The 13,129-nt window shown below is 42.0% G+C and overlaps 1 protein-coding gene across 1 annotated transcript in view; it reads left to right on the plus strand.

Annotated features, from left to right (window-relative positions):
- The first annotated feature begins 7,607 nt into the window (after window positions 1-7,607).
- The window catches only part of IL31RA (interleukin 31 receptor A), a 69,356-nt gene continuing 63,834 nt past the window's right edge, over window positions 7,608-13,129 (plus strand). The window contains exon 1 of the mRNA XM_061618032.1: window positions 7,608-7,706. The gene's annotated coding sequence lies outside the window, so the exon portion shown is untranslated. The remainder of the gene's footprint in view (window positions 7,707-13,129) is intronic.

The following is a 13,129-nucleotide window of genomic DNA, read 5'->3' on the forward strand; positions in this document are numbered from 1 at the left end:
ACTGGCCTGTAATTTCTAGGATCCCCCCTCTATAAAGATTGGCGAGGGGGAAGTCATTCAATAGGATACCTGCCTAAGTATTAGAAGTTTAATTATTGTAATGAATGACTTTTGGTTTGTTTTATGCAAATGTTCAAAAAATTCCATTTTTAATTTTAGTAACCATAAACAATGTTTGTAGATACTGTGATTCATTATTTGAGATTGTAAGATATTCTTTTTATACTCCAGTAAATTATGCTAGGTAAAATGCATAAATTAATAACTATGAATGCTGATTCACTAGATAAGCAAACCCTTTGCTTATCTAGTGAATTGGTATTTTTTATTATTAAAGAATTTATCACCTTTAAATACTACATATCAAGGGTTCCCAAACTGTGGTCCATGAGCTTCATTTAGAATTTTAGATGGTCAGCTGTGTGTCTGTGGATTTGTCATAATTTATTAATAATGGTGGAATTATATATAATACTGAAATGTCTGAACAACTTTTGACTTGCCTATGCACAGATTCAAGGGTTCTTTACTTTTCCCTTAAGCCAAAGCCATTCAGAGTCCTTGTATGTAAACAAATGAACTTGCCTAGACTTGCTGATTTGCCACAGAAGTAAATTTTAAACTAGCAGGCTTGGGAGGAAATTCCCACCCAGGATTTCTCTCAGGACTTGGGGGAAAATCAGGAAAAAAAGGGTGGAGTTCTACAGCAGAAGAGTTTATGCTTTTTATTAACTACACATTTCTATGAGTATATATGAGCATACATCAATACATGAATAAATCAGAATAATACATCACACAACTAAAGATTATTAAAGAACATTAAGGAAAACAAAAGGTTCTTTAATATTTGCACACTTATGCAGTCTAGATATTTTAACACATAAAAAAGAATGAATAGAAATCTCACCCACAAGGCTCGAACAAGGCTCTGCATAGGACTTCAGCAATTAGGCTAACTTGACAAACTTGGCAGCAGGATTGATACCTCATACAGATATAAGGATTGATACCCCATATAGATATTTTTTCTTTTATAGCCTCTCATCTGATCTGAATATGCATTTTCCGTTCTCACACTCATTTTTCCCCAGACTTTCCCCAGACATTAAATATCATAAACTTCCCCTCAGACATAGGACCTTCTCGGAGATCATTATCTCCTTTTCGGGTGATTTAAGTCTGGCCATCTAGAAAGTCCTATCCGGATCCAAATAAGGTATTTCCCATCTGTTCCATTATTTCTCCAACTGGTTCCGTTTTAATAATAATAATAATAATAATAATTTAATTTATGTGTCGCCTATCTGGCCAATGGCCACTCTAGGCGACGTACATCTCTGTTACAATAAAATACATCATAATAATACAATACAACGATAAAACTATAAACAATGACAGTTCAGAGTAACAGGCAATTTGTCATAGAGATTAACCCTCCCTGGGAGTCCCGAAGGCCTGTCTGAAAAGCCAGGTCTTCAAGGCCTGGCGGAATACATTCAGGGAAGGGGCATGCCGAAGATCACACGGGACGGAGTTCCAGAGAGTGGGGGCCACCACTGAGAATGCCCTCTCTCTCATCCCCACCAACCTAGCTGTTTTAGTTGGTGGGACTGAGAGAAGGCCCTGTGTGGCTGATCTTGTGGGGCGGCATAATTGGTGGCGTTGGAGGCGCTCCATCAGATAAACTGGGCCGAGACCGTGTAGGGATTTGAATGTTAATACCAACACCTTGAATTGGGCCTGGAAAACAACTGGAAGCCAGTGCAGATCGAGCAGCACTGGAGTAATATGCTCCTGGCGGCGACAGTTTGTGAGTAGTCGAGCCACCGCATTTTGTATAAGTTGTAATTTCCGGACCGTTTTCAAGGGTAGCCCCACGTAGAGCGCATTACAGTAATCCAAACGAGAGGTGACCAGGGCATGTACCACCAATGGGAGCTGATGAACAGGAAGGTATGGTTGCAGTCTACGTATGAGGTGTAATTGATACCAAGCTGCCCGACTCACTGCCAAGATCTGAGCCTCCATGGACAGCTTGGAATCAAGAACAACCCCGAGGCTGCGGACCTGGTCCTTTAGGGGCAATCTCACCCCATCGAACATCAAGTCAATATCTCCCAACCTTCCTCTGTCTCCCATGAGTAGCACCTCGGTCTTATCGGGATTCAGCTTCAACCTGTTCCTTCCCATCCATCCACTCACGGATTCCAGGCACTTGGACATGGCCTCCACAGCCAACTCTGGTGAAGATTTAAACGAGAGAATAGAGCTGAGTATCATCCGCATATTGGTGACACTGCAGCCCAAATCTCCTAATGATTGTCCCCAGCGGCTTCATATAGATATTAAATAGCATGGGGGAGAGGATAGAGCCCTGTGGCACACCACAATTGAGAGGCCAAGGGTCTGAAACCTCTTCCCCCAATGCTACCTGTTGATGCCTATTGGAGAGGATAGCTTGGACTTGCTGACATGAATACTACAAGTTGGCTGTAAGCCCAGTCTTCCTAAATGTAAATGTACTGCCTTAAAGTCTATTCTGACTTAGGGTTTTCATGAGGCTGACAGGCAGTGACGGGCCCAAGGTCACCCAGTGAGCTTTATGGCTATGCAGGGATTCGAACCCTGGTCTCCCAGGTCGTAGTCCAACACCTTAACCACTACACCAAGAAATGAGCAGACAGGCCACTTTCCTTTTAAAACACAATACATTTCATTACATTCTGAGGGGGGACAACTTCAACAACACACTCTAGCATACTCTAACATATAATTATATAGACTTATATAATACAGTATTTATAGAGGCCTACCACAATACATACTAATAATAATTGATTTAATAACCGAAATTTGTGGTTGAAGACAGGAAGCAGCAAATCCATCGTATTAGATATTCATATCAATATTTAAATGCTACTTATATTTCTCATTTTGTGTTTTGTTATAATATAAAATGCAATATAAGAAATAAAAGTAACAATAAAATACAATGTAACATGATATGGCATCTAGCACAGTGCATTACAATTGCTACAATAAGCAGAAAAAACATTAAGTGGTCCTCCAGGATCTTCAGCAGTTTCCCTGTGGTCCAAGGGGAAGGGGGGAGTTTGGGAACCACTGCACTATATAATTCATTTATTTCAATATTCTAAGTACTTAAATACACTGTTACCTACTGACAGTATTGGGGTTTGTGTGTGCAGGACGAGGGCACCAATGCTATGTTTTGCCGTGGGCCCCAGAATACTTCTCTGAGGCCCTGCTGTTGGATGAGAAAGATGCAAGAACTAATCCTGGAAGAGCTGTGCTGAGAGGAATAGGGAATGTTTTATACCTTGTTCAGAGCTGGGCTTTGGATCTGGGAACTCGGCTTTCCATCCCCACTCAGTTACAATGCTGAGAAAGGGGAGCTTTGACAAGTTCCTTTATGTTAGTTGTTAGGCAAAATAAAATAATCCTATTTATGGTTGTTAGGCCAAAATAAGGTGGTTGTTAGTCCAGGATAAGATAATCCTATTTATGCTGCCCTGAGCACCTTGGAGGAAAGTTAGAATTCAAACATGGTAAATAAATTTGGGTCTTATACTTTTCTTGGTAAAAATGTTTTTAATCGCCCAATAAATAACTTTGCAGCAAGTATGTTCCTTTTTAGGTCTTAGCAAATTTTATGAAATATTTTCTTCATACTTGGTTTGTTGTGTAACAAAGCCCAGCAAATCTTCTACACACATGATTATTGGTACAGTAGTATTTAAAGGTGTGGCAGAATTTCTTAAACATCTGCTTTTGGTAAAGAAATGTAGCAGTAAGACTGTAATGCGTTTTAAAAATTAGGCCAATGTTCTGAACCATTTTCAGCAATGTCATTTTTGCAAATAGTTGTATTCATTTGATAAAATTCTTTTTAAGTAAGTGAACTCTAGAATTCTGCTGGGATGCAATTATATCCAGGAACGTTCCCTGAAACAAGTAATCATGTGGTTTACTTAATATCTTGACAAAAACCAGCACATTTTATCATCCATGATTCTTACAGGAAACTCTGCAAGCTAAGATATGAATGTGCATCCTGCTTCTGGAAAAAAAAAGTTAGAATCACCGATGAGCTTCTTCTGTCCCCCTGAAATACAAGAATAAACTGTGAAACTGATTATTTTTTTATTATTGCTTCATGGCAAATAATTTGCATTGTTTCATGCAACAAAACATCCATGCGATTAGCACAGTCAACTATTAACATTTCCTTAGCAAATCTCAGTAGCATGAACTAAAGCTAGGCAATGATGCTGTAAGGTAAGATGCAGGTGGAAGCCGGTAAATGGCCTAGTAACCATCATGCCAATTACACAGTCATCTTCTTGTGCACCCCTGTACTATTGTGACTACCGGTGTGGGAGTTGAGTGAGCTGTGCATAGATATTAGAAGTGCTAATTTATTTTATATAGTTAATCAGAGCCCATACAGACATGTACTTTCTCGGGGTTGTTTCACATAAGCCCTGGCTGCTTTGAATTTGCAGTGTTGTGTAATTTTTCATGCTCTCTCTGCAATTCCACATACAGATTTTGTGCATAGATAAATTTGGATCATCCTAACCTTGCTTGAAGAAATTAAATGGGTAGGTTGCTGGATTTAGAGCAACTGCCACAGTTCTGGGGTGATGATGGCTACTATGTGATTTGATGCTGGCATATACTAAGTCAGACTATTGATCTTTCCAGCCCACTGATGTTAAAGCTCAGCTCTGGTCCTGTGGATACTTTTTAAGATGTTAGAAACAGAAGTTGGGATTTTCTACATGCAAAATATGTGCTCTCCCACTGAGATATGGTCCCTCTTCAACAAACACTACTTACTGGAACTTGTGAAAATGGATGAGAAAAGGATTGCAAACCACTTGCTACAAAAGGAATCGCTGATAATACTTTTGGTCCAGGAAATCCCACTTTCCTACTTGTTTTGCCTTAAGAAGGCAGTGTCTTTGGCTGGAATACCCATAATTTTCCAGTTAAAACGTTGCAAGCCTATTAAGCACAGACTTACAGCACAGTGATAGATATGTTTACTGGATGTTAAGTCCCATAGGATTTGTTAAGACTTAACTCCAGGTAAGTGAGTATAGGATTGGGGCCTTAGGGACAAAGAAAATGTGACTTGGGGGTTTTCTGACTGGGGACCCATGGGAGGTAGTGTGGAGGAGGTGGCATATATCCAAACCATTTGCCATGTGAGTCCCCCCAGCTGCAACTTAGAGCAGTGGTTCCCAACCTTTATGAGTATGGGACCACCTTTGTAAGCTCAAAATTTTTTGTGACCCCTCTCCCCATGCTAACTGTAATTTTAGTCTCTGTTACTTGAAAAAATGGTCCTCCAGAAAAAGTTAAGGTACAGACATGAATACAATGTCATAAAAAATATCAAAAATTTAATGTATACAAACAGTATGAAATCCTTGTAGGTGTTCTCATGTAATAATGCAAAATAGGCCAGAAAACTTTTGAAAATAACTCAATGCCCATACATAGTAAGAAACCAAAATATATAATATGGTCAAAACAATGTCAATATCAACATGAAGGGCAACTTATAAACAAAAGCCAATATGCATAACCTAATGCCCATGAAAATACAAAATGTGTAACAAAGCCAAACGTGTTTTGATAAGAAGTCTTCAGTGGTCTTGAGAATGGATATACATTTTATATTTTGTATGATGAGAAATGGACTGATATGTGGATTGTATGTTAAATCAATGATTCCTTTCCGCCTGTCTCTCAATTCTAAAGACATTTACTTACATTGAGGTAGATTTTAACTTGAAAAAATGGTCCATGGCAAAATCACATCTCCAAATATCCCTTTCCAGCGAGTGTTACTTTCTTTTCTTAATGCAAAGGCCCGATCAAATTGGTATCCCCCTCCCTCCCCACACACAGTCTGAAGATGTACAGTCCTGTCTCCCAACCCCAGTGGGTTACAGTGTTGGACTAAGATCCAGGTTCAAATCCCCACCCACCCACAAAGCCCACTGGGTGAACTTGGACCAGACACAGTATCTCAGCCTGACCCTTCTCACAGGGTTGGTGTAAAGATAAAATGGAGGGGGGGGGAACTATGTGCACTACCTTGAGCAACTTGGAGGAAAAGTGGGATATAAATGCAATAATAATTAAATACATTTCAGCTGCAGTATGTGGACCTCAGCCAACCTGCTGACATTTTTAGAATGCTACTACTAATAATAATCAAGAAGCAGCAATGTGGTAGTGGTAGGGATGCTAGATTGTGAAGACATAAAGGTGGATAGATTGAGGAGGGGGGTTAGTACTTTTAGGCCTTGGGATGATAATCAGAACTGATGACTTGGTTAGTGTGTACTTGGGGAATGGGAGTGGAACAGAAGACAGATCAGCACACACAAACACACTTGTCCCTCTTGCAAGTATCTGCAGATGTGCATGCATTTGGGCACATGAGGAAGCCCTTAACTCAGCCTTTCCCAACCAGTGTGCCTCCAGATGTTGTTGGACCACAACTCCCATCGTTCCTGACCATTGGCAATGCTGGCTGAGGCTGATGGGAGTTGTGGTCCAATAACATCTGGAGGCATACTGGTTGGGAAAGGTTGCCTTAACTTCTACAGCATCTTGGAGAGAGATTTGGGGGGGAGCAGAGTATAGGTGGAAGAAAGGGGGGATGCTGGCACACACACTTAGCCTCAGAGATGGGGGATGAGAAAGTCCTGAGCTTCCTCACTGCTCCTTGATCCATCTGGGCTGAAGGCGAGATCTGGGTGGTCTCGCAAATAAGAATAATTTTTTAAAGGAGGTGGCAAGAAAGGCAGGCAGGTTGGCTGCCAGGAAGGAAGGGAGAAAGCAGCCTTTCTTCTTTTTGCTTCATGAAAAGCCCTCTCCTCTCGTTCTAAGGGTGTTGTCAGCAGCGTCAGTGCAAGGAAATGGGAAGAAGAGTAACCCCCTCTTCTTCATGGAAGCTCCGCCCTCAGCCTCCTTTGGCGTCTGCCACATTTTATAGGCAGATGCCTGCCCTTGGTGTCCCTGAAAGACACTCTGGCACTTCAGCAAAAGTCCTCCCCTCTCGTTTGAAGAAGGGGGAGGTGTCATCTGCAGTGGCCATGGGGAGCAGTCAGCATCCAGGGAGTGAAGACTTAAAAAATAATAATTCATTTCTTCACTCTTTGTGGCTCCCCTCTGGATTACTTTGCAGCCCCTGAGTTGGGAACCACTGACTTAGAGAAAGGAGAGTGATTTTCAGTCAGAAAAGTGCAGAGGTAAGGGTTATGCCCTCATCCAAACCCCACACTCAGCTGCCTTTTCGTAAAATAAAAAACTTCAGGGATGTAGTTTGATATGGATATGGCCTTGAGATAGGCTTGTGCAATAATGGTGAATGCCTCTTTTTTAAAAAATAAGTGCACACAACATGTGCTCCAAAATGAAGGAATGGCAATATTTTTTTTCCTTATAGCCTAAGTGTGCGATCTGTTTATAGTCACTTAGTATTTGAGGGGGATGTTAACTCTGCACATGTTTAGAAACACTCTTTTCTTTTTTTAATTATTGTGATCCTAGGGTATTATCTGAACTGGAGGCCTATAAAGCCACTGTCTAGCTGAAACTGTCAGAGGCTGGATGTGGAACCACATCAATGCAATCTTGGGATCCAAGATGGAAGAAAGGTGTGGTATATATTTTAAGGAAATTAAATAATAGATTTCACATGTACCAGAAGAGCCACATCTAGTTGATAATGATAAGGAATTCTGAGCTAAGCAGAACCTTGCCTCAAGGAGCATCCTCCTTCTCTCTTTTAAGAAGTTGACTGCTATAAGGAATGTTGATCTGGCTCTGTCAACAATTTTTTAAGCTGGGCTAAGACATTTTGGTGCCTAAGCAGCAAATTCCCCACACCCTCAAAGTCAAGGCACATAGTAGCCAGTCTAGTTATTTTAGCATGCCAGGCAGATAATCCTACAGGAGACTCTGCCCCCCCCATCCCCAATCACTAAAAATACAGTAACAACTAACAGCTTGACATTCAAAAACCTGTGGCTGCCTTGGTCAGCCTAACAGTAGGACCCTCAGGAACTCTTTCATAATAAGTAACATTGGAACTTGTTATGGATGGATTTTTCTCTTTCTTTGAAAGGAAATGCCAGCAAAAAATAGTAAATTTTGCAGTCACACAGTTCACCTCTAGATTATGATTTATTAAGTTTGTTAGTTTGTTACTGAAAAAGGTCTCCCAGCAACTGACATCATATTTAAAAACATAGAGGTAAAAATACAGTATAACAATACAAATACATCCACACAAAAACACATGCACTTCATTAACACCCTCCCCCCAAATAACAGCAACAGAAACCTTTGGCAGCACACTTGACAGCAAGACAACCTCAATCTAAGTCCACCAACAATTATTTGGCATGTTCTCTGCAGATAAGAGTCTACATTCCCTTGAACCCTACAGCACTTCCATGCTATTTTGCCAGAAGTTGTTGCCATTGTGGTACAAGGTTAAAAGGCCATGAAGGTTGGTCTGTTGGGGAACTGCCACATCAACCTTAGTCTGTCCTCAACCAGCCCGCAACCGTCGGCCTTCTTACTTATACCCAGTCCAGAGAGTGACACTTCCTGCCACCTTCCTCTTCAGTCTCAGTGTTGCCCTTGAAGAACTCAGCAGAGTTCCCCCTACTGTTGGCTTCCTGCCTTTCGCCTAGCCCTGTAACCAGCCTTCCTTGTTGGGTGGGGCCAGAGCTTGGAAAAGTTACTTTTTTGAACTACAACTCCCATCAGCCCAATCCAGTGGCCATGCTGTCTGGGGCTGATGGGAGTTGTAGTTCAAAAAAGTAACTTTTCCAAGCTCTGGGTGGGGCAGCCACATTTCTAGGTGAGGCATTGGGGAGAAGAGGCACATATCACCAGCCAATTCCCCCCCCACTGGTGGAGAGATTGTGAGGGCCAGGCCAGGGGAAGGGGAAGGCAGTGACCTTCTCCATCACTCTCCATCCAGAGAATGTGTTAACTTACATGAATGAAGTTTAATCTGTTTAATTGTCTCACCCCCTTTTTGAGTGATCCCTAGGAATACTAGACTCAAAAACTTGACTTTGCCTATAGCTACAGTCCCTTTCACCTATAGTCTGTGCCTGTGTTCTGATTGTTCATGAACCTAAATACTTTGGTAAAGACAGTGAGCTCCTGAGCTTGGCTTTGATGCTGCATTAGGTATTTCAGTTTTAGATTCCGCCGGAGAAACAAACTTGTGCATACTACAAGTTTAGGGAAAGGCAGAAAGAAAATAAACACGATAAGGTGTGTTTGTTAACTTCTCCTTGACAGTTCCTCCTTCTATTCTTCTTCTGGCCTTTAGATGTTCCTTCCTGTTGGACAATCAAGAAAAACTTTTTAACTGGCTGCTACATAAAGGACGAATGAAGCAATTGAAAACTAATTGTAGAATGGAACTGGAATTTTTTACTGGTTGCTAGTTGATTTTTCTGTCCAGAAACTCTGAAAAGGCCTCATGCTGCACTGCACATATTGGAAAAATCAAAAATTAGGCTTGAGTTACAGCTTAGGTATACAGCCAGCCAGTGAGCTAACTGTAGTGCACACAGTAATATTTCTATTCCTGTAGGGCTGTTTTCATACTTTGCCATCAAGTAATCAAGAAAAAATAGCCACTATGATTATGGATATAGTGTAGTTTGCTAGGTCAGAAGCATCCCAAACCCTGACATTTCAGTGGTGGGCCCTGGTGATGTCATTAAGCATGATACATTAAGCATCAACCACAGTTGCTTGGAGCATACCACTCAAATAAAAATCTCTGATTGGAAATTAAGATAGAAGTCTTAGCTAAATGAGGGTGTTTCCAGGTCCGGTTGAAGTGACGGGATCATTCCTTCTTGCTTGCTTAGACACAACCCTTTTCTATGTTTACTCAAAAGTCCCATTGATTTTCAGCACAATCCTAACCATGTCTACTCAAAAGTAAGTCCTACTGAATTCAGTGGGGTTAACTCCCAGGTATGTGGAATTAGCATTGCAGCTTTACTTCCAGAAAAGCTTCATATTGGGTAGGTTTTCACAACAGGTTATGAATAAGACAAATAAACTGCCCTCTTCAACAGTCCAGTAAAATTTAAGCTTGTTTGACTCCTTAATTAGAAAGTATAAAACTGCAGCATGTATACTTTTTAAAATCTCTGTTCAAAAATTATTTGAAAGATAAAATGTATAATACGCAATTCTTGCAAATAATTAAAAAAAACCCTGCATGTACACTTTTATTATAACTACAATTGTTTACTGTATATGCCCACCAAGATCCAGCTGTGATCTGTTGTAGTGCAGTCCTATGCATGTTTACTCAGAAGCAAGTTCCAATCCTGTACAGAGAAAGTACTCTTTATGCTGTTAAAAGATACACACACACACACACACACACTCTCTCTCTCTCTCTCTCTCTCTCTCTCTCTCTCTCTCTCTCTCTGAATTCCTGATGCGAGACAAGCAGGAAAAGGAAACCGTCCTCAGGAAATTGGGTTTAGGTATTGCCTGGGGGTCAACAAATCTTGTCAATCACAACCCTGACTTCACTTATTGGCTAAAAACCTGAAAGGGCAGGGATTAGAGCCAGGGCTGGCTCCAGGCATGCTGGGGCCCTTGGGCATCAGCTTGCCCTGGGCCCCGGTCTGTGCACTTGGGCGAATGCTCACGTCTCACACGTGATCCCCCACCTACCTGTCTCCTGTCTTTTACCATTGCCCTTAATGAAGATGGCGGCCACAGTTTCCCTAAGGGGATGAAGCCTCCACCGCCATCTTTGTTGATGGCACATGTGCGTGCTATGCGCGTGCATCTCTGCCATCAACTAAGATGGCAGCTGCGGCTTCAGTACCTTAGGGAAACTGCGGCTGCCATCTTTATTAAGGGCAATGGTAAAAGACAGGAGACAGGTAGGTGAGGCAAGGGAATGGTGGGCAGGCGGATGGTGCTGTGGATTGCGGAAGGGGAGCAGAGGGCCCCTCAGGGGCTCCTGTAGCTCCGGGGCCCTCGGGCCAGTGCCCCACCTGGCCGCCCTTTAGAACTGGCCCTGATTAGAGCAGCCAGTACTAACAGAAGTTGGGAGGGCAGCTGACATTTTGGTTTATATCTTTTGAACCAGACCACCTAGAAATTTAAGAGTCCAGAGATTAAGGTGACTCATCCAGAGAAGACCCCAAAAAACTGGAGTCTCCAGGCAAAAACCAGAGATCTGGCAACCCTAGTATAGTGAGTATTTTAAAAGACTAAAGTAGCCATTTTTTCAGATCACTTTAAATTATCTCTTTATTTCACCCTTTAGCAATAAACACCCACCCAATCCTGCTCTACTCATTATAATAACTGCAGAATAAACAAACTCTTACTTCTTATTGCAGGCAAACATGCTTCTTTATTGCTGGCTGAGTAGACAGCACAACCAAAGCTAAATTTGAAAAAGCAGAGCAAAAGAAAATCCAAGGGTGGAGTCCAACTCTAGCCCATAATACAAAAGTTCCAATATTTAACTTTTCAAGGGTCATGTCACAATACTGGCTATTTTTTTCAGGATCACTTAAGGGATAGGGTGATTGTGATAATGTAAAATCCACCTCAGTCCGGGAAAGTCTTGAGTGAGCTGATTTTGTGTGTGTGTGGGGGGGTGCTCTTCCAGATGAGGCTTTTGTTGTACACTCACCCTGCCTTATTCACTGATTTTTTTCATATGGTCCTATTCTTAACTTGCTCCTGTTCTTAAAACAATCTATCATTCTTTCAGTGGAAGTTGTCATTGTCTATCATGTCACACATTAAAATGAAGCCAATTCCTCAAAAAAATGTGGGGAGGCAAAGCACAGCTCAGGGGGTCAGCACCCCCATTTGCCCCCTCTCAGCTACAGTCCACCCCACCAATGCCAGGTCACATTCACACCATACATTTATTCTGCCATGATACCACTTTAAACAGCCAGGGCTTCCCCCTAAGAATCCTAGGAACTGTGGTTTGTTAAAGGGTGGTGAGGGTTGTGAGGAGACCCCATTCCTCTCACAGAGCTAGAATCTTCAGAGTTCTCTGAAAAGAGGGACTGACTGTTAAACCACTCTGCAAACTGTAACTCTGGGAGGGAAATAGGGCTCTCCTAACAACTCTCAGCACCCTTCACAAACCACACTTTCCAGGATTTTTGGGGGGAAGCCAAGCACTAGTGATAGAGAGGGAAGATTATCAGAGGATTGGGTTAGTATTAGGATTGCCAGGCTCAGGGCCTGAGACTGATCCTGTATCTTCAGGAGAAGAGAAAGTCAGCCAAGTGCAGGTGTTCTTGCAACACCGTAATGGGAAAAAACACAAGGTGGAATTCTCCCTTCCCCCTGCACAACTTTTAAAGATACAGAAGACCTCTTGGTTGCCAGGCCCAGCCTCCAAAAGGTCTTCTGTATCTTTAAAAGTTGTGCAGGGGGAAGGGAGAATTACAACGCTGAAGTTGGTTCCTAGTTCCCAGTTCCTTATTTGCTTGAAAGTTCAAAACACTAAAATAGAAGAAAAGTTCACAGCTACAGCAGCTCCACAAGAAAGTTAACATGTCTCTGAACCCCAAAATATATGTGGGGTACCCAGTATGATATATTACTGTGATCGGGGAACTCTCCCTGTCAGGAATAACAATAAAATTGTTCATTAAAATTTTTCAGGCTTCTGATATTGTCATAAACGCATAATGATGTCATAAAATCTTAAAAAATATGTAACTGAGGGTGCCCACCCCGAAATCTGCTCTGGGCCAGGACAAATCATACACCCAAGGAAAGCGGAGGGTGTCCTCTACGAGATGTCACTGTGTCCCGCCTGGCCCAGAGCTTCTGCTGGACACAGGGGAAGGATGAGGGCATCTATGCAGACAGAAAAGGCAGAGAATCTTCTTACTCTTACTCATTTCTCAGACCTCTTTCTGAAGTGAAGGGTCAAATCTGTAAAGAAGTTTGGAGGAGCCACATTAAAAGATAAGGGCAGGGCATTCCAGGCAGGGGGTTGCCAACCCTGCTTGGATATGGATGTCTTTGCAGAGGA

This window comes from Rhineura floridana, chromosome 1, assembly GCF_030035675.1.
Source record: "Rhineura floridana isolate rRhiFlo1 chromosome 1, rRhiFlo1.hap2, whole genome shotgun sequence".
Classification (NCBI taxonomy): Eukaryota; Metazoa; Chordata; class Lepidosauria; order Squamata; family Rhineuridae; genus Rhineura; species Rhineura floridana.